The sequence below is a fragment of the Sus scrofa genome, chromosome 13 (assembly GCF_000003025.6).
Source record: "Sus scrofa isolate TJ Tabasco breed Duroc chromosome 13, Sscrofa11.1, whole genome shotgun sequence".
Lineage (NCBI taxonomy): Eukaryota > Metazoa > Chordata > Mammalia > Artiodactyla > Suidae > Sus > Sus scrofa.
This window is the reverse complement of record NC_010455.5, coordinates 208,189,237-208,211,107: the sequence shown is the minus strand read 5'-3', so window position 1 is coordinate 208,211,107 and position 21,871 is coordinate 208,189,237. Positions and strand designations below refer to the sequence as shown.

Below are 21,871 nucleotides of genomic sequence, written 5' to 3'. Positions count from 1 at the left end.
AAGGCCTTCCGTTCCAGCAGGCAACGGGCCCGTCGAGTGTCCCCAGGGTGCGTCATTCCCCCCGGGACTGTGTCTTGAATTTTCACTGTTTGAATCCACATCTGTTGCCCAGACAGGAAGTTCAGTCCCCAGGCACCAGGGCTCATTTCCACAGCACTGTCCTCTTTGCTGCGTTGTAAGTCCGTCCCATGCGTGTACGTGTGTGGCCTCTGCTCGTTCGTGTGAAGGGACCTTTGAAAGGCTTCGTCGCAGGAGCGTCCAGCATTGGAACTGTGAGGTCGTGGTGCCAAAGATAATTAGAAGCTCAGGTTAAATGTCTGATCCGGTGTTGCCGCAGCTGTGGCATAGGTCGCAGCTGAGGCTTGGACTTGATCCCTGGCCTGGATGTCCACAAGCCGCAGGTGTGGCCATTAAAAAAAGGCAATAAATGCTCAACTAAACAAACAAACAAACAAACAAACAAAAACAAACCAGGAACGGAAGAAACCCTGTTCTAAACATCAGAGAGTGAACAGGCATTTACTCCCACAGGCGCTGCGCTTGATGCCACCTGCAAAACATACCTACACGCGCTCGGTCAGGAGGAGAGAGAACCCACCAGACTGCCAGGCAGAATGCTTGGCTCTTTGAGTAGGTGGAAGCGTCCAACTGAGCAGCAAAGACACTGGAGCTGCAGCGTCTAAGGGGAGGCGCCTGCAGGGAGCCGGCAGCACCCCCTGCGTGCATCCCCCCCCGCCCCCGCCGTGCTCCAGAAGGAGCAGGGCCTGGAGGCACCGAGGCCCCCAGGTGCGAGAGGCAGGGGAGTGGCGAAAACAAGAGTGGCGACGCAACGGGCCGTGAGGGTGCCCTGGGCCCACAAGCGGGGCGCCCTCCCTGGTCCCCAGTCCAGCGCTCCGGTCCCAGGAACGGAAGGCGCTGTCCCCTTGGGGAGGGTGGCTGGGAGGATGCGAAGGGCCAGCGTGCACGCAGGGGTCACGGGGACAAGAGCTGGAAGAACTACGGGGCTTCATGCCCCTCGTCCCGGGTCCCAGCGTCCCCGAAGACGGGGCTCCAGTCGCAGGCGGCGCGGGAAGCAGAGGCAGCGACCGCAGTTCTGACACCACCGCCAGACAACCGGAAGCTAATGGAGCTGAAGGACATTCCACTGGAGTTGACATCATCTTAGAGACATCTAAAGGGCACGCGTTTACTAAATATACAGCCTGATATGTCACTGCACTGGGGCAGGAACGCCACGAGCTCAGAAATCCGGAAAGCGATGTGACAGACAGACTGGATCGTGCAGCGACCCACTTCTACCCCCATCAGCAACCCGCTTCAGGAGCCGACCCCACGCCCCACGGAGTGGTGAGCCCATCAGGGATAGGGGCGGGGGGTGTCTGCTGTTCTCATCTCAGAACTCAGCTGGCGACAGGAGGGGGCGACAAGGAGATGAAATGGGGTACCTGATCCCCTCCTCCCCTCTGGGGCCTCCCCGCGTGGTGACAAGGGGAGCCATGGCCGCTGCACAGGCCGCCACAACAAATCAGCCTCAAATGACGAGTAGCTGGCAACGGCCCAGCCCCGTTTGTGCAGACAAAAGAAGCTCACTGAGCTGCAAGTCACACACACACACACACACACACACACACACACACACACACGCGCGCGCACAGGCAGACAGGCATGTGCCTGCGGGGGGAGCGGCTCCCACAGCCGTCAGCGCCTGGCACACGGGCCTGGGCGTCAGCGGCAGGTCAGACATCAGGCCCCCGGGAGCAAGGCGGCCCTGCCCTCCACGGGGCCCGGGCCACTGGGAGGGGGCGGCTGGGGCCCGTGAGACCGGGTGGGGAGACTGCTGTGGCGGGGGGGGGACCGGGCTGGAGGTGAAAGGGGCAGGAGAGGAGCCAGCAGAGGTTCCGGAGACCCTGCGCAGTGACCTCAGGCCAGACCCACAAGCCACGCGGCTGGCGGGGACACCGGGGCCCTCCTGTCACAGTTCATAGAGGGGCAGTGCACACGGAGATGTAGGCGACTGTGTGCGAGCGTGCGTGTGCAAAGCCGCACCTGACATTTTGGGGCGTGCACCCCGGAAGCTCTCCGAGGATAAAACCGAATTGACAACGTTCTACCTCCCAACGCAGGGCTGACCAAATTCTGCAGACGTGGAGCCAACAGACCACGCTGTCCACCCACTGGGCAACTAAACTAGAAACCGTTCTCGAGAAGACACCTCTGTGACTCTCCCGGACAGGACGCTCCTGAGACGCGTCTGCATAAGGAGGGGCAGGAGGACACAACGGAAGCAGGAAACCCTTAGGCCTCCTCGACAATAAAAGAGCCATGCGCTGGATTTACAGCTTTCAGCTACAACAGAACTCACAGAAAACACACAGCTTGTAAAAGCCTTTATTAGCAATAAAGAAAATCGGTAAGCAGAAAATCCAATCTAAGAAGTTAAAAAATAACACAAGTACCCGTGGAGAATAGAAAGAAGGCAATTCTAAAGAACAGACCGCAAGTTCGGAAAAAAGAGCCAACTGTGAAAACGAACAAATATAAAATTTGGTTCTTCAAAAAACAGTCCAAAAACATACTACCCTCTGATGACACCAATCAAGAAAAATCAAGAAGACACAGGCGACACCAGCGATTAAACGAAGAGCAGGTTTCTGGCCCCTCCTACGTGCCCGCTGAGCACAGCCCACACCTGCGTGAAACGCGGGATAGACGGACCGACAAAAAACCGGGGGAGGGGGAGAAGGCGGGCATGGGGCTCAGGCGAGGCGACAGCGGGGCGACAGCAGGGCTTTGGTTCCCTCCTCGCCATTCTCAGCTGGTCACTGGAGAAGCCGCCCCGAAAATGCCAACGCACACAAGAAACCCTCAGGGGAAGCGCCTCCCCCGCCCCCACTCCCTCCCGCCCTCCCCCCCCACTCCCTCCCTCCTTCTCTCCCCCCTTCTCCCTCTCCAGGCAAAGGACGGGGAGCAGGAGGGAGCTTTCGGAGCAGGAGGGAGCTTTCAGAGAACACGGCCCTGCTCTGGGGGAAGCTGGCAGGGGAGGCGCACGCGTGTGCGCACACACACACACACACACACACACACGCGCGTGCGCCCCCATCCGAGGGGGCTCCCAGCAGCAGTAACACAGGCTCCCTCTGCCCAGGGCCTCGGGAAGGCTGAGGGAGGGCCTGGACCCGCAGTCCAGCCCCGCCTGTGTCAGCAGAGGCCCGAGTGGACAGGAGGGTTTGCAGGACCCAGACTGTCCGCGCGCGCGGCAGCCAGCACCGCCGGGACACAGACAAAAAGCACCTGCCACACGGACAGCGACAAAAACCTCACCAGCAAAGGAAGGAGAATCAACGGATGCTCAGGCCGAGGTGACGGCTGGCCGGGCCTCTGACAAGGGCTGCGAAGCACCTTCGCAAAGACGCCTCACTGACACTTAATGAGCACCCTTAGAGCAAATCTCTCAAAAGCCTCAGCGCGGAAACAGAGCTGAAGAACCACCACCAAATTACCAAAAACCAATCCAACTGAAAGAGGAAACCTCGATGTGCCTATATTGCCTATTAAAGACCTGGGCACGGCAATAAAACCGCAATAAAAAGCTCCATCAGAAAGAAATGTCCAGGCGGCCTGCAGGAAACGCTCCGGCAGAGCTGGGAAGGCCTGGCCGCCGCTCCTGCCCCTGGAGGGGACCCGGACCCACTGGGCACCAGAGACAGTCACCAGCTGACAGGCCAGAGCAGAGCAGAGAAGCCCCGCAGACACCGCTGCAGACGCTTCCAGCGCGAGGCCTGAGAGCAGCTGCCTGCGGGCAGGGGGGCAGGGGCCCAAATGCAACGGTTCAGGGGCAAAAAGACTACCCTCGGAGCTACGGCCCTGAGCCCTGGGCAGAGGGCCCGTGGTGCGCTGCGCCCTGGGGCAGGGGCCGGTGGTGCCCAGGGTCCTGGGGGCAGAGGGCCAGTGGTGCCCACCACCCTCTGGGTTCCACCCTGGGGCAGAGATGCTTTCCCATCCCACCAGGCACTTGCTCTGCCAACCAGGAGTGAGCAGGGTGACGTGTGTCACTCCTCTACCCTGGTGACAAGTGTCCTGAAGACGCCAGCGGGACTGCAGCTGACTGTGGCAGGTGCAGGCTGCGAGACCCAGGACCCAGGGCAGCGGCAGAGGCTGGGTGGCAAGGTCACTGCCTGCAGGGCGGGGGGGGGACGCGGCTTCAGGTCAGAGCCCCAGGGGAGGGGCACGTTCTCCATCCCGAGAGGCGGAGCTCAGAAAGGTCGCGAGAGGGGACAGTGGGGCTGGGCTGGTTGTGGGCCCGAGGCGGGACAACTGGCAGGAGGGCCCGGGGGCGGAGGAGCTGCTGCTCTTCCCAGCGCGAGGCCGTAGTCCTCAAAGCTCTCCTCCCAAAAGCTCTCTTAAAACTCACTGGGGACACTGCCGTGCCTTTCCTTAGGCAGTTGTCTGTAGCCCTGTTCACCTGAGCACCCTAATTATTTTACCTCTTCATTCATTTTTCAAAAAGAATAACCCTGGAGTTCCCATCATGGCTCAGTGGAAACGAATCTGACTAGCATCCACGAGGGCGCAGGTTCGACCCCAGCCTCACTCAGAGCGTTAAGGGTCTGGCGTTGCTGTGAGCTGCGGTGTAGGTGGCGGACGTGGTTCAGATCCTGCGTGGCTGTGGCTGTGGTGCCGGCCGGCAGCTGTAGCTGTGGTTCAACCCCTAGACTGGGAACCTCCACATGGCGTGGGTGCCGCTCTAAAAAGCAAAACAAAAAAAGAGAGAGAGAAAAAAAGAATAAACCTCACACAAGTTAACAATGGTAAATTTTTATGAATAGCTGTATTTTCTCAAACGAACAAACAAAAACGTGTGAGCGTTGTGGCGGCGTTTTCCATTCCTGTAAGTGTCTTTTCCAGAAGCCACTGCATCCTCGGCTCTGTCCTGCCTGTGCTGCTGTGACAGTTTGGTGTGGCTAAAGTTCGGGAAGGACAAGTGGCCTCAGATGGGCAGCTGGGAAAGAAGCTAAGCTGGGACATTCTCCCTCGTCACAAGACGGCACTCAGCAATGGTTATTTCTTAAGAGTTGCAAACTGCAACCTGAAACGACATGGAAAACCAAATCAGAGAACTTTCTGGGAGTTCCCACTGTGGTGCCACAGGATCCGGTGTTGCGGCAGCTGTGGCTCAGATTTGATCTTTGGCCCAGGAACCTCTAGATGCCTCGGATATGGCCAAAAAATAAAAAGAACTTTCTGGACCCCTCACTGTAAACGCCTTGGTCTACAGTAAACCTGGGTCATCTGCACCCAAGCCTGATCGGTCAGCTAGAAACTGGTTCACTGAGGGACACAGCTCTTGCAGCGCTGATGGATTTTATCATATGATAATTTTAAAAAATCACCTTTGTTAATATCACCGCTAAGCTCACCAGAAAAGTCTTAAAGCCTGAGGGGGCAGTAGACAGGAGCAGATAAAAATTTTGGAAAATTCTAACTGTGCTCGAGAGTTCAAAGGTCACCGTTAGCAGCAAAACCCTTGGTTGTTTTGCCTGAATCAAAGGGCTAATGTCAGTCCCTTCTGAGCAAACACCTGCCGAATACCCACGTCCAGACCAGTCCCAGGCGTTCCACCAAGCGCACGTGGCGTCCCCTCCCCAAGCACACTGTCCCTGCGCTCCCGGCATAGGGTGGAGGGCCTGGTGAGGCAGGTGCTTGGGGCTCGCTGTGGCACCAGGGGTGAGGGCACTGCCCCGCGAGGACGTGTCAGTGAGTCTGGCTAAGATCCCGGTGGCCGGGTCTCGAGGGGCTCAGGCACCTGCAGCAGCACTGCCGCCAGCTCGAGTCGCTGCAGGGAGGGGACAGTCACGACTCGGTCACTGTGGAAAGAGTCACTTTGACTTTTGACCTTGAAGAGCCCTTGAAAGGCTCTCGGGGACCTGCAGGGGTCCACAGGCCACCCTCCGAGGACCACAGTGACAAGCCCTTGTTAAAATTCAACCTCATGACAAGACTCTGATTGAAGGTGCAGCCAGCAAGCCCTCCGTCGGTCGGGAGGGTGGGGGCCTGAGCTCAGGTGTCTCTGGGCTGGTCCCTCCCGCGGCCTCGCACCTTGGCGAGCAGTGGGCCGTCCTCCCCTGGGGCCTCCGTGGCCTGTGCTCCTGGGAGCTCATTCCTGGTGTCCCTCCCCTTCTTTATTTTGGCCGCCCCTGCCGCATGTGGGAGTTCCCAGGCCAGGGGCTGAACCCGAGCCAAGCGACCGGAACCACTGCGGTGACAACGCCAGATCCTTAACCTGCTGTGCCCCAAGGGAGCTCCCCTCCCTCTTCGCGTAAGGACACAGCCCTGTGAGATTAGGGCGCCACTCTTATGAGCTCTTTTAACCTCCTCAAAGGCCCCACCTCCAAATGGTGGATAGGGGTCAACCTGTGAATCTGGGGGACACCATCCCGTCCACGACAGCCCCATCCAAGCTGCTGAGCAGCACCTGCAGTTGGCAACAGGGGAGGACTGAAGCTGGAGCCCCGTGACGAGCTTTCTAGAGCCCGGGCCAGGCAGTTCAGTCTGCAGAGAAGCGTACTCAGGAGGAACCGGGGTGGGACCGCCAGCCCTCGGCTGCCACTGGGGGAGGAGATGCCAGGTTGTGTGGGTGCTGCCCTGGCGAGGGGGCCTCAGGAAGGGCAGGAGCAGGCTGGGACACCCACGCACCCCAGGAGCACAGGGACCTCTGGACAGGGGTCTGCGAGCTGCAGAAGCCAGCCCCGCCCCACCTGGTTTTACTGGCACGCGAGTTTGCACGCAGTCCCGCTGCTTTCCCGCAGCCTCGAGGGAACTGGGCGATCCGTACAGACCTTGGACGGCCCCAGGTCTGATACAGACGTCCCGACCCCGCTCTAGGGGACAGAGATCTTGGGACAACGGGCTGGGAGGGATGCCAGGGCCGGAGCTGGGGCCTGGCGAGGAGGCAGCCCCTTGGGCTGGCAGACCGCTGGGTGCAGGGGCGCACATGGACGTCAGGGCGGGCAGGCAGCCGGTGGTCCACAGCCCTCGGTCCTTAGGTGTCCAGGGCAAGAGGAGGCAGATCTGGGGCCGGGCGGGGAACGGGAGTGAGAGCCGGCCACGAGGCCTGTGCACACGGGGCTGCGCTCTAGTGTCAGCTGGGCAGGGGAAGGAGGGGTGCGGCCGCCTGTCACGGGGGATTGGAGGCTGCATCACCTTCTGCCCCTGGATAGCCCTGCCTGCCACAGAGGGGACCGGCCTCGCACAGCCGCCGAGGTCAGGCCTGGCGGCAGGCGCACCTCCAGGAAGAGCTGCACGGCCGGAGCATGGTTCTCCGTGCCCTTCCCTCCCTCTGCCACGATTCCCAGAATATTCCAGAGAGTCTGCACCGTTATCCGGGACGGGGATGAGGTCAAGCCAGAAAGAGTGGCAGCCGACCCGGAATGAAACACAAACTCAGTTTATAAGGCGCTGAGACCCGAGGGTCGTCTGCGTTGCCACTCAGCCCAGCCCTGAGCGGCCCCGGGGGTCCTTCTCTGCGCGGCCCCCGCCCAGCATGACAACTCGAGGTCCAGGCCAGCCCCCCACCCCGGCGGGGCGGCTCTGGGTTTCCTTCCTGGCGCGAATCAGGTAACTTCCTCATCCCTCTCATCCGAAACCTTCTGGGGTGTTTATTTTAAGTGTCCCTGAAGAATTGGCACCTCCCCAAAGCCAGACAGACGACAAATCGGCCCAGGAGAAGACAAATGATGACAACGACGGCAGAGCCCGCTGCACGGCTCAGCACGGCCCGGAGCCCGACGGTGACGAGGACGAGCGCCGGGGCGGCGGGACCTCTGCCACGGCTGGGCCCCGGAGCCGCGCGGCCGCCGCTCTGGGAGACGGTCTGGTGGCTTCTCACGAAACGCCCCCTGATCTCACCACGTGACCTGGCAAGTGCGCCCCTGGAAGTTACCAGAAGGAGGGGAAGACAGGGCCACAGCAAACCCGCAGACGCATGCGCACGGCCACTGCGTTCATGGGCAGCGAAACTCGGCGGCCACCAAAACGTCCTTCAGGAGGCGAAGGTTAATCAACTGGGGTCCATCCCGACAGAGGAAAGAAATGGGTGATCAAGCCGTGAGCGGACCGGGAGGGCCCTGAAGGCACGTGCTGAGTGAAGGCCAGTCCGGAGCGGCTGCAGCGGAGGCCCGTGGCTCTGCGGGGCTTGGGAGAGGGCGCGGCCCGGGGACAGCAGAGGACCGGGCTCTGGGCTCGCGCTCTCGTCTCCCCTCAGTCGCCCGCCACGGAAGCTCTCTCCCGGAGGCTTCTTCACGGCCTCCGTGTCTCTGTCACTTAGGCCGAGGCCCCCCAGGAGCTCAGGGACGTTGCGCTGGGGACGCCGAACGGTGCAGGATCCCGCATTTGCTCCTCGGGCTCCGGGGGCCCGGAGGGGTGGGGCGGTCTTGCTGCTGCCAGGCCGGAGTGGAGGCCTAGACACCCCGCCCAGCCTCCGCGGGCTCCCAGGCGGGGCAGCGACAGGGACACGCAGAAGCCTGGCGAGGCCTCTCCCAGCCAGAGCACCTTCCCTGCAGGGCACTGTCTCGGGGCGCCCTCCGGCCGGGCTCCTGGGCTGCAGGGCGGTCTGGAGCGGGCTCGGGGCCTGCGCCCGCTGCGCCTGCCAAGGCAGGAGCCTCTCCGTGTCCTCCTCAGGTCCGGGGTCCCCAGCCGCTCAGCCCCGTCTCTCTGGTTTCAGCGGCTTTGGAATTGTTTCAGACCAGGGGCGTCTGCTCGTCCTCCTGAGAGCAGAGGTGCGCTGGCTGTCGCCATGGCAGATCTGCCTTTCTGGGCCACCCGTGAACGGGAGCCCCCCCCCCACCCGGTGGCCTTCGCACTCATCAGTGCCGCGTGCACCTGTCCCGGGGGTTTGTCTCCTCGGAGCCGAGCGTGCCCGGCGGGCTTTCGGCTGAGCTCTGCTGCCTGCACGCGCTCCTGTCGGCACGTCCGCATCTCCTGTCGAAGGCCTGCGCCGTTTTCTGGAGGCGCCGCCCGCCCCCCGGCCCAGGGTCCTCTGTGTCCCTGCAGGAGGCCAACCTGGAGCCAGAGCCTGGTTTCTTGGGGGCACTGTCCCTGCTGCAGAAGCCCCCAGAGAAGGCCCCACCCGCACGCGCTGGCCTTGAAGACCAAGCCGCGACAGGGTGACCGCTATCGGCTTGTGCGGTATTCCCAGGCCCACGCGGTGACATGCTGCTGGGAATAAGCAAACCCGACTTGAAAAGCCTCCTTTCAGGGCCTGTGGCGCAGGAAGGAGGGCGACCCCCTGCTTCCCTGGCGGAGTCTAAGGACTGGATGCGGCCACTCGTCCTATAGGTGATGCGGCTCGAAGCCTTAGAACACAGAGGACGGCACAAACGGAAGCAGGTCGAGATCCAAAGGGTGAGCCGGAACCTGAGTACGGAAGAGCCTGGTGCTCTGCTGACCACCTTCCAGCTCAGCGTGGTGGTCTCTGGGACTGTCTAAAGTATTCCAGAGAAACAACGAGGGAGACGGGCTGCCGGAAGGCCGAGGGAAGGGCTCGGCAAATGCTGTCCCCCAAAAGTAATGACAAAACCAGACCAAACCATCGAGAAGAACCGCTTCAGGATGCTGGAAATCAGCCAGCGGCCCCAGCAAATCGAGGCGCGTTCACGCTATGACACCTCCGAGGCTCAGGCTGCCGGCCGCCCCACGGTATCAGTGCCGCACGACGGTCACGCCGACCACAAGCGACACGGACACGGCGCAGGCCTGGGGTCAGCCATGGAAAGGAACACAAGGGCGGGTGACGGGCAGGGCTCACGCTGTGGGCACATGCAGCACACGGCCTTCGGGCGGCAGAAAACAAACGTGTGTGGTTGGTGAAGGACAGCGGCCGAGCTCGAGGAGCGCCCATGGCTCGCGGACGTGAGCGGGCGCAGGCGTCAGCCGAGATTCTGGACCCAGGCAGCGCATGGCCCTCTCTGGTCTCCTTGTGCAGATATGCGCGTGCGTGTGCATGTCTGTGTGCACGCACAGGTGTGTGTGCAGGCAGGTTTGTGTGCACGCAGGTGTGTGTGCACACAGGTGTGTGTATGCAGGCAGGCGTGTGTGCACACAGATGTGTGTGTGCGCAGGCAGCTGCGTGTCACATATACATCTGGTCGCAACCCAACCTCCCCCAGTGAGACTTTGGAGAAACCAGACGCCGAAAGAGCTGGCCAGCGAGCCGTGGCTGCTCACAGACAGGCCTTCCCGAGGGAGCAGCAGTGAGCCCCAGACCTGCCAGCCCACAGGTCACAGAGCGCGGGCCGCGGGTGACCACAAAGGTGGTCGTTTTTGGTGGAAATTTCCATCTACAGGCAGCAATCCAACCGAGGGGAAATGCGGAACGAAGCCCTGTTTCTGGATGGGACCCGACCGTGCATTTATCCGCATGCTGTCGACACCTGAGCGCACGGACCAGCAGGCGGCAGCCTGGCCACCGCGGGGCTCTGCTCGAGGGGCTGGAGAGTCGGCTTGCTGCCTCGGTTCTGAGTGGGGCTTCTCCTCAAGTACACTCGTCCAGAGGAGCCGGAAAGGGCATCGGGCTTCGCCTCGAACCTAAAAGCCCTCCTGCCAGTGCCCTTCCGCGCTGGATCTGTGCGGACAGGGCTCTGTCGGCAGTGGGAGGAGGTAGTGGTTCAAACGTGAAATGCCAACAACTGTGCAGCTGTTGAGCTTCAAAGAAACAGAGAAACCACGCGCGTGTTTAGGTTTATCCAAGAACAAAAATACCGTGGACTCCTTTGAGAAAACTCCGTGCCGAGAGGCGGGGAAACCACTGGTCAGAACAAGCCCGACCCCGCCAGCCTCGGGTTTGGAGGCTCCTTCCTTGTGCCGGAAGCGGCCAGCACGCTGCCCCCGCACCCCCGACGGCCCTGAGCACACCCAGCCCAGGTCCCAGGACAGGGGCTCCTCTGGGGAGGTCTGGGGGATGCAGGACAAGCCCCGTGGGCAGCAGGTCAGGGGCAGAGAAAGCTTCCAGGAGGAAGGGCCGTGCCTGGGCTTAAACAGCCGCACCTCCCGCCATGAAGAGACCCATGGAAGTCCCAGCCAAACCCAGCCGGACGTTCACGAGACCTCAGAGGAAAGCTCAGCTGTTTGAAAGCCTATTTTTGAAAAGCTATTATCAACAAGAGGTTAGGACACGTCATCTGAGAAAATACATACACTATATATTTCAGAAAAAAATATGTAAAGACATTTTGCACAATAAAATCAGACGCTGGCAATGTGTGACTAAGACGCATGCAGGCTCAGTGACAACCAGAGATGCCACCAGAACCCTCATCTGCAGCCACCAGACAGGCAGGGCTGAGGCGCCTAGTGGCGGAAGCTGGCCCGGCCGGGGGTCGGCCACCCTCCCAGGACACGGCCTCTGGGGGAGCGACTGATGGGGCCAAGCGTGCAGAGCTCCCACGCTGGCCATTTCCCACGCTCCTGCCACCCTTCTCCCAAACCTTCCAGCAGCAGCAGAGCAATGCCCCGTCTTTTATCCCCCCACCCCCCAGAGTTTGGCCATTTAGCTTATGATATTTTTATTACTTTGAGACACATCAACTTCCCGAGACTGGGACTTTAGACTGAAATGTAGGTGACTCGGTGAGCGCAAACTTCCAGCCACAGCCACCTGGCCGCAGGACGCCAACCTTCCTCACGCTTCTGTAGTCTGCACATGGCCCTTGCTCAGCGCTGCTCAGGGGCCCCGGCTCCCACACCGGGACCTGGGCCCTGCCACAGAGTGAGCTCCGTGGTCAGGATGGGAGGGCCTAGGTGCCCCCGAGCACAGCCCCTGGGACCGGCTGGGCCCCCAGGGTGATGCCCACATGGGCTCAGCATCCCTGGCAGGGTGGACACTCAACACGGCCATGGTGGGGTCAGCCTGGTGAGGGACCCGGGGCTGGCTTCAGGACACTCGGTCCTTGAGCCCACTAGGGGGGACGGGAGGGGGAAGGCTGGCTGCCATCCTCAGCAAAGGTCATCTGCCCGCCTCCCAGCTGAAAGGCCCCCTGGACGGCACACACTTTCTTCATCTGCATTCATGGCTCTAAACCGTGAGCCCCAGCTGACAGCCACTGGGCAGCAGGAGGGGCGCGGGGGCAGGCTTCTTTGCTTCTGCCCATCCCCGGCACTGCCCTCCCAGGACAGTCTTTTGGTAACAGGTATTGACTTCAGGTCAATGCCTCAAGTGAGGGCAGCTTAGGACAGAATTTTTTCAGGAGGCCCAGGCCGAGGTCCTTTCTATGCGGTGGCCCCACTTCCCATCGCCTTGCATTGACCTGCAGCTTTGTGGGGAGACCTCCAGGGCCCCCACTTCCAGTGGCCCAAAGCCCCCTCTCCTGATGACACCAGCCCAAGGCCCTGGAAGTCCAAGGTCACAGAGTGAGCATGCAGCCCAGGCTGATCTCTGCTCACCTCCCCTCCTGTGCTCCCCTCCCTGAAGCCCACGCAACTTCCCTGGTCCCTGCCAGCTCGCAGGTGTGTGACAAGATGTCCCTAAGCCCTGGCTGGCCTGGCAGGATAAGGAGCTCCGCGCAGGGCAGCCAGTCACAGCAGCCCAGGACCACGGCTCCCCTGCCCCCAAGAAGGCCACTCCCCGCACAGCCCTGCGTCCTCACAGCTTCCTGCCTGCCCCCAGCTCTCCTGTGCGTCCACTGCTTGCAGACACCCAGACCTGCCCTGGAGCAGGGCCTCTCCAAAGGGTGCCGGTCAATGGAACCTCCGCCTGAGGTCTGGGTATTCTAGAAGCCTCAGGATGGAAGAGTGTGACCAGAGCTGGCAAAGTCGCCAGCCACTAGGTGGCAGCAGAGCCCCACTGGCCTAATCCCAAGCAAATTTTGAAGGATTCTCAAAAAATGGGCCAAAGCGGAGGCGGGCCACCCCCTGGATTTGCAGCCATGCCCACCAGGAGGGCAGAGGGGAGGCCCGCAGGCCCAGAATGTCTCCTGGCTCAACTGGAAGACACATGTGGGCCCTCTCTAACTCACGGCCCACAGGGCCTCCCCAAGGGCCCTGACCACAGGTGGTCCTCCCGTGTGACGACCAGCCTCTGGGCGCAGGGCCGAGGTGCGGGCCAAGGGCACCTTCCGGCAGGAAGCCTGCTCAGGGCCCGTCCCTCCAGGGCAGGCGGCTCGGCGGGACGGGGAGGGGCCTCCAGCTCTGGAAATCCACAGCTTCTCACGCCTTTCAGGAAACTAGCACCCTGGACGCTCCGAGCCTCACCTGAGTGGACACCCCACCCCTGCTCCCACTGGTGACAGAACTGCGGGTGGCCCCTCCGACCCCCTGGGCTGGGGCTGCGGTGGGCAGTGCAGAGGGTATGACCTGGCGGCTGAGCTGCCTTGGAGAAGCCACACGGGGGGCGGGCTGGGGCGGCCTCTGAGCCTAGGGTGGTGGCCGTGAGGACAGGCCCCTCTTCCAGGGAGGCGCTCAGATGCGCAGACGGCAAGGCTGGGGGCCGGCATCCTCCTGGAGAGTCGCCCACCCCTGCTGGCTGCCTCCCTGCTCCATGGACCCCACAGACCCCTGGACCGAGAGCAGGAGGGGCAACGAGGGGCTGCAAGGTGGACAAGGAGCGGTGCCCTTGTAAATGGGCGGGTGGGCAGAGCGGGGCCAAGGGGTGGGTGTCCTGCGGGTGCCTCCTGGAGGGCCCTCCTGCAGGGGGCGAGGGCTGGGAGGCGGCCGGGCTCAGTGGGCACCCTGCTGCAAGGGCCAGAGGACCGCACGAGGCCGCACCAGGCCAACGAGCAGCAGTGCCGGGGCCGAGCAGGGCGCACTGATGTCCATCACTCTGCGGCCACCGCAAGTGAAAGAGGGTGTCCCCAAGACTGTGGTGTCCTCGACATGGGTTCCCAGACAACGCCAGGAAGAGGCTGACACCAAGCACTGCCAGGGCGAATTGGGGTGCCCAGAGTCCAGGTGCAGGAGCCCACGGTGGGGGTGGGGGTGGGCAGAGAGAAGGGGCCTGAGCTCGCTCCGATGCCAGGGGACCAGTTCACACAGCAAGTGGAACTTGGCCGTCGGTTTGGGTGGCCTGCTGAGGGACGCCATGCCGGCCGAGGGTGAGACTGGCGGAGACCCAGCAGCCGCCCCTCCCTCAGAAAAGCCACTTGAGTACCCCGGCTGCGGAGTAAGACGTGGAGGTAGGAAAGGCCAGCTGCCACCTGCCAGCCCAGCCGCCGCAGCGGGGAAGGAGCCACATGCAGAGCCTCCGGGAGGGACTGCGGGGTCCCCGGGCCCTTTTCCAGGCTCCGCAGTGAAATGCAGACGGACCTCTGCTGAGGCCCACAGGCTGCTGTGTGGCCCCTGACTTGTCTCAGACCTCTGCCCGGGGACAGGGCTGTCTCAGCCCCTGGGTACAGAGGACAGGGCTCAGCGCGCGTCTCCCGGGGAGGGCGGCCGTTAGCGCCGGCTCGGCAGGACCTGCTCGTGCTTGCACACGGCAGAGACAGCACCCCGGGCCTTTCTAGATGGACTCGGAGCAGCAGAGAGCCCGCTGCCTGGGTGCTCTGGGCACACAGAGGCCCAAGGGTGGGGCTCTCTTAAGGTCTCGGGGCCTGTGCCTCAGCACGTGTGTGGGACACAGCCTATAAGCTGGCACGGGCTTGGTGCCTGGCACCCGCCAGCACACAAGGAAGGGCATGTGGCCTGGGGAGGCGCACGGGTTCTGGAGGCCACTGGTGCCCTGGAGGCTGGGTCACCCTGGAGGCTGGATCCAGAGCGTCTGCAGCCTGAGCCGGGCCAGGTGGACACACAGCATTGGAGGAACCAGGCAACAACCAGCGAGTGAGGTCCCATCGCGAGTCCCAGTGAAAGCGGGGGTGTGGATTTGGGACAAGGCCACCCCTCCTGCGACAGAGACCACGGCATGTCACGTAGGAGTGGCCCCACAGGTGCACCTGGACCTCAGGCCAGACACGAGGCCAAGAACAGGTGCCCAGGCCCCGCGCCAGCCCTGCTGGACGTGTCCGTGCCTCCCCCCCGCTGCCTCTGGGGGTAGGAAGGAGCCCGGGCTGCGGAGGGAAGGCCTGTGGAGGGAGCACCGTCCTGACAGCCTTCCGGGGGGGGGCGGCTCCCACACCACGGGCTCTGCCGTCCCCGCTGTGCACATCCTACAATCTAACCCGGTGCTGACACCGCCTCCCTGAGGTCACACAGACCCCAGGAGCACGCCGGGGACAGCGGGCCGGCTAGATGGGAGTGGACATGAGTCATGAGGTGTCCCCACACCTGTGGCACTCGGCCGCGGGCTCGGGAGTTGATTCTCGGCCCCCTCTACATCCCCGGGAGCCCAGGCGCCACCTGTCAGGGCTCTGGGCGGTCCTACTCCGCTCACTTAGCTTCAGGCGGGGAGAAGCTCCAGCTCCGGTGCCCACACCAGGGGTCCCAGGCCCACGAAGGACGCCGAGACATCCTCGAGGGCCCCTGCCTGAGAGTGCTGACCTCCGACCAGACGACTCCTGAGCAGACGTGCTCCCCACTGCTGCTCTGGGCGCCTGAGAAACAGCACCGCACAGGACCCAGCCGTCCGCAAGGAGGCCGCCCTCGAGTGGATGAGACGGGGCCAGGGAGACCGAACAGCCCCACAGGGTGTGGGCATGGCCAGTGCTGAGTGGCGCCGGGGCGGCGCTCAGCACAGGTGCACGAGCAAAGGCCCTGGGGTGGGACGGGGAGAGGGCCAGGGCGGCAAGAGCGACACGGGCCTTCCAGGCCGTCACAGGAGCTCCGCCTGGTTCAAGAACTGCTTCCACTGTCGCACAGCCTGTCCCAGTGTTTGCTCGGTTTAGTCTGGGGACCTCAGCTAGACCTGCCATATCTAGGTCTTTGGTGGACAGCAGGTTAGGCAGTTGATGGGTGGCTCTGCGGTTCTTCCCAGCAGGGCCTCGCCGGCAGTGGCATCCTCTTGTGAGGACAGTGTCTGAGCCTGTCTCCGGGCCAGCGCCTCTATGGCAAGCGGCTCTAGGGGCACCCCACGGCCTGGCAGCTCCCGGCGTCTCAGGGAGAAACTGAAGGTCAGTGCAGGAGACGTGTCCCAGGTCACAGGCACGACCTCAAGTGCACACGTCACTCCCTTCCGGTTGCATCTGCCGTCTTCTCTCGATGTTTGTCCCTCTGCATCATCTACGCCTTCCAGCTGCTGACGTCCGTGAACAGCTGTCGGGGAGGGTCCACAGCTGAACCGGCAGCCGCCCCGCCCACGCGGAGGCTGCGCAGACCCTGCCCTCTGAGGGTCCCGCATCCTGGGCCCTGCTCGCTCTGCCCCGGGGGTCTGCCTTACCACATGCGGCCACCAGCCCAGGGCTCGTCTTCGACCCTCACAGTCCCGGTCCCAAGTGGCCCCCGTGCCCGCCCAGGGGCCCTCTTTCCCAGCCTGAACTGTGACTTTAACAAGAGGCCACCCTGCGTCCACAACAAAAGGGCTGGCACGTTATCTGGAGGCAGAGAGGGTGAGGAATAAACTAGAATTTTGGAGAAAAATAGCAAGATGGGCCATAAGGTGGCTTTTCTGCAGAGCAGATCAACTCCGAGGCCGAGGGGCACAAGTGGTGGCGTGACGGGGACAAAGGCAGCAGTATTGTAAACCGGCCCCAAGACAACCGGCTAATCCTTTGAAAACAAAACAACTCAGCACAGGCCACTGCCCCCTGCTTGTCTGTCCACTGTGTCCCCTGCTGGGCAGCAACGTCCCCAACGGAGGGCTGAACACAGCGCCCACGGACCAGCTCATGGCGTGAAGGGCAGAGGTCTGGTCCCTGCACCCACACGACTCGGCCCCTGCTGCCTCCCGCGTAGGCTGAGCGCGGTGCCCGTGGCCGTGGGCTGGCGGCCTGGCTGCACCTCCCGCTGCTGGAGCCAGCCTGAGGGGCTCCTGTGATTCGGTCAGGCCGCCTCCCCCGATTCAGTCAGCTGACCGGGAACCCGGAGTACGTCCACGAAATCCCTTTGCCGAGGGACAGAGCAGAGTCACGGGCCCGTCCCACCTCCCGCCCCTCTAAGGGGGGATTTACAGGCCGGGGTGGGGTGAAGATCCACAGACGGGCTGGAGGCAGGAGGAGGGGCCAGGGCTGGGGCCCGGAGCAGTGAGCAGGGCTGCGGGAGGACGCAGAGCCCCACCGCCCCGGCTCCACTAAAGGCGACGGCTCCCTGACCCCTGGGGACAACCCCTGGGGCCTGGGCACTCCTAGCCTGAGACGCGGCCCCTGAGGGCCTGCTCCGCAGGGGACCCTCAGCTGGACTCCAGGCGGCTGCTCTCAGCCTCAGCTCTTCATTCGAAACAGGAACGAGAAACAGCCACCCTTCAGCGGTGGGGAAGTCCGGGGAACTCTCAAAGGGCTCTGGAATGAAGAAGCCTAAGCCAATCTTGCCAGGATAATTCTCAAGTAAGAATGAGAGATGAGAGAAAGCAGCAGAGAAAAGGGAGGAAGGCATCTTTCTGCAAGGGCCCGGCTCAAACGCCAGGACCCACGTGCCTGCTGGGGTTGGGAAGAGAGGAAGGGCTGTGCCCCGGGAGACACGTGGGACCGACCCCGGGCGCAGGGCCGGGAGCCTGCGGGCGGCTCGGCTCGGGGTGGGAAGAGCTGGGCCTTCAGGCTGGGCCTTCTCCTCCGAACTCGCTCCAGCCTCCAGCCCCCAGCCCCCCGGAGGGCGGCGGGCAGCGTTACCTGCAAGGCCCCTGGTTAGCTTTAGCCCTCTCGGGGCGCCCTCCTCCAGGCAGAGGCCCTGGTGCCCCACGTGCCCCACCAGGTGGCCCCGCGTAGCTAGGAGGGGACTGGAGGCGGCAGGACGAGGTGGGCCAGGCTCCGGGAGGAGGAAGGAGCGGGCTCTCCATGCGCCTGAAGCCTGGCTGGGAGCCTGGCTGGGAGCCGACCTGGCCTCCTCCTGCCTCCAGTGGGGGCAGGGCGCACATCTGCGTTTTGCTGCTCCCTGCCCCCCACGTTCTTCAGAGTATGTTTCTCCCCTCCCCCGCCCCCGTGGGGGGACAGCCCTAGAATCCTCAGGGTCCCTAGACCGTCCACGACGCAGGCGCAGGGTAAGGCGAGGTGGCCGGGGCTGCAGGGCCTGCCCCCTCCATCCTCTGTGCTGAGATCCTGGACACCCATATTCAGCAGGCACCCAGGGATTTGGGGCGACTCAGAGCCAGGCCACTGAGAGCAGGGCTGGGCTCCCCGCCCTCCCAGAGCAAAAGCCGCCAGGCTCCCTCCCCACGGGCCCCACAGGGGTCTGGGAGAGAAGGCTCTGCTCCCACCCGAGGCAAGGAACGGCAGAAACCACTGTTGTCTGCAGCCGGACTGTTCCGAGGGGGCAGAAGATGAACAAAGCAAAAACATAAACAGAATAAAAACAAAATAAATACGTGACATAAAATAAAAACATAGCAGAATGAAAATTAAGATTATTTTAAAGGCCAGGCCTGCAACACAGACAAAAATGTGTAAAGCCACACGGGGTCACCACGCCTGGAAGAAAGGCAGGCTCTGCGGCTCAGAGACCCCGGGCCCCTTCGTCTGCAGGAAGTGACCAGACCCCTGCTGGCACCGCATCGCAGGCAAGCCCGGGGCCGAGGCAGCAGGAGAAAAAAGTCCAGCTGTCTCCAAGGGACTCTGCAAGGGACACGCAACAGATGCCTCAGGGACATAAATTTAAAGAATCAGAACCAAAGTTTTCACGACAAAATACTTTTGTTTTTAAATTGTAATTCTGCCTGACACAGATTGAAGTTTTTGACTTTTTACCGAAAACAGGAAAAATAATAACAAAGAACTCATAGGCATTAAAGAGAAATACTTGAGTATCAGTTAGAAATAGGACCCGGCCCAGCCAATCCTGACTCCAGGGCGGGGGAGAGCCGTTCCCCTGGGTGCGGGCTGTCCTGCCCTGGAGCCCCCTGTCCAGCCGGCTCCCACCTCCTGCAGACCAAGGTGCCTTCCCAAAGCACACGCGGATCCACCTACTTTCAAAGCCCCACGGCCCCGGGGCTCACAGGGCCCATGTCGCTCACGGCCCCGAGCCCCAGGCAGCGCAGCTCCGGCTCTCCCAGACCCTCCCGGCCAGGACAGCAGACCCTTAGGACGGCAAGGGGGGGCCGCACCCAGCAGGGGCCCCTGCTGCTCCCTGGCCCCAGAGGCGCAGCTCTGTGGTGGCTGGACGTGCAACAGGGAGAGGGCGCCTCGGCCCTGGCCAGCTGTGGGCTGGCCCGGGGTGGGGGGGGGTCCCTCGGTGGAGCTGCCATGAGGGTGGCCCCCGGGAAGGAGCCCCAGCTGCGAGGCCCCCGGATGGTGACGATGGCCTCAGGGGAGCAGCACCAGCTCAGGGACGGTGGGCACAGCAGGACGACTGACCGGCTCGGTCACTGTCATCAAGCGACACGGGAGGGGCGGGCGCACGGCCACCGGCGCGGCTGGTTTTTCTCATGCGACTGCTCTGAAGGCTGGGGCGACACAGCCGCCGTGGCTGAGGATCTCTGCCCGCCGCTCGCCTCTCGCCGCACGAGCCAAACACCTGCTTTGGCGGCGGAGCAGCGACGGCCCTGGGCTCGCACACCGGCCCGACTCCCCTACCCCAGGCTGGCCTGCGAGAGCCCCGCCACCAGCCAGGACGGAGACCAAATGACGGCCACCAGCTGGCGCCAGACGTGCAGCCGCGTGGAGAGGAGCCTCGCGGTGAGGCCGTGGGCCGTGGGGTCGGCCGTGGTCCCGCCTGCAGGACCCCAGACCCGCTGTCCGGGGACCTCGGCTCCTTTTCCACCGAGAGGCCACCGACAGGCCATGTGAGGCTGATGTCACACAGGGCACCACTGTCCTCGGGCAGCAGTGAGACCCAGGGCGGGTTGTGACCGAGACCAGCAGTGAGGATGGGAGACGGCGGGTGGACCTCCCGGGGTCAGGCGAGTGGGTGTGGGGACAGGGACGCGCTGGGCCTGGACCTCAGCCTTCCAGAAGGACTTCGGGGCCAGACAGGCAGGGAGAGTGGACGGCAGACGAGGGAGGCCCTGCTGGACCCCAGCCCCGGCACGTGTGGCAGGCCGGGCTGGCTGTGAGGGTGGGCAGCGGGCCACAAGGCCACCATCCAGCCCACATCTCGGGATGAACCTCTTGAGCACAAAGCAGGCACATGCCCCAGATGTGCCCACGTGCCCGGGGAGTCACCCCCAGGTCCTCGGCCGCAGAAGCCCAGCTCCCTCGGGTTGGCCCGTTTCCTGCTTTGCCCCAAAAGGACACATCCCACCCCTTCACACGGGCTCACGTGGTGCCTGCGTCCTGCTCTCCTCAGCCTGGGACGCTTCTGGCTTCAGTGCGAGCAGGAAGGCCGGCTTTTCCTGAGCCCCCTCTGCGCCCCTGCCCTCAGGCCCCCATGCTGCACGGCCACCCACGCTGCTCCAGCCATGTTCAGAAACGTGCTCTGGGCACCTGCCACGAGTGCACAGAGGGTGGCGCGGAGTCACAGCTGGTTTACACATGGTGACTGGTAGGTAAGCTGGGGACAGGAGGGGCTCTGCGCCAGGAAAACGGACAGGGCCACCCTCCTGGCCTCCCGGGCTCCCAGACTGCAGTCATTTCGAGATGCTGCTTGCTCTTCTCAGACATTTTATTATGTTCTCAGGCATTCATTCTGTTTTAATTAAAAATTCCAGATGAGGGAAGTATTGAGAAACTGAGAGAGAAAGCCTGGCTCCAGCAGCCCTGTGGTGGTCCAGGTGCCTGGTGCCCCCACCTCAGCCCACGGGGCCCCTCCAGGCCCCTGCCCGCGTCACCCCCCCTCAAAGTCTCGTGGGGGGGCCTGTCCAGAGGAGGGGGCAGAGGCGTTTTCCGCGGAGGAATTCATTTTGCTGACTTACTTGACAACTTTTTCTTGGGATATATTGTCAGACCTTGAGAGAAGTTGTATGAACATCACAAATAACTTCCACGTGTCCTTCACTGTCCCCCCATCCGCCACCCCGTCCTTCACACCAAGGCCCGCTGGTCGGCCACGCACGCGCCCTTTCTCCCGCTCCATCCCCAGCGTCCAGGAGTGGTGAGCAGTCGGCACCTTCCTTGACCCCAAATCCTTCAGGGTGTGTTTCTAAAAACAAGGGCACGAGGGCAGACAGAGCACAACGATGAAGACCAGGGCACCTACGGCAGGGACCCGGGGCCTCTCCCAAGGGCCCTGCGGCAGCACCGCCCCGCCTGCCCGCCACACACACCACACACACGCTCTAACCGCACGCACGAAGTGCTCAAATTTCACCTTCACGAAACCAACAGAAGAGGGCGTTCTAGAGCTGCGAAATTAGAAACGCTCCCGTAAACAACACCTCTCCTTCCTAAAAGTCCAAGAAAACAAATTTCATGTGAAGCCAAATGCCACGTGAAATTTTTTTTTAAGATAACAGAAGATAAGAAAATAACATCCCCACTGACAAGAAACCATAAGCTACGCTGACAAAACCGGAAAGCCTATAATCTAATATCTTTAAATTGATTAAAAGGCATTAAGATAATGATGCATGAAAAAAATAAATCAGAATGAGAAAAACTCAACACTGAGGGCCCAGAGCTCAGGAAAGAATAGGAAATAGAAAAAAAATATTTCAAAAATCAAGATGAAATTAGAAGGCACACAAAAGTGAATCAACACGGCAGAGGGAAATAGAAGAGAACATTTTTAAAAGTCAAAAGGCAAAGAAAGCAATGAGAGGAATTCCGTAAGAGTGACACCTGGAGGGGACAAGCAGAGAAGCCCGGGCAGCGGGCCGGCCCGGGGGAGGTGGCCGGCCGGCCGCACTTCTCCAGACCACGGCTCCAGAGACCCCAGACGACGGAGGCGCTGGGCCCCGAAAGCACCGCCGAGCTCAGGCTGCCGCATCGTC

General features: G+C 62.4%; 1 protein-coding gene across 9 annotated transcripts in view; it reads right to left on the bottom strand.

Annotated features, from left to right (window-relative positions):
• The window catches only part of PCBP3 (poly(rC) binding protein 3), a 198,420-nt gene that overhangs the window by 48,261 nt on the left and 128,288 nt on the right, over positions 1-21,871 (bottom strand). The window lies entirely within an intron of this gene.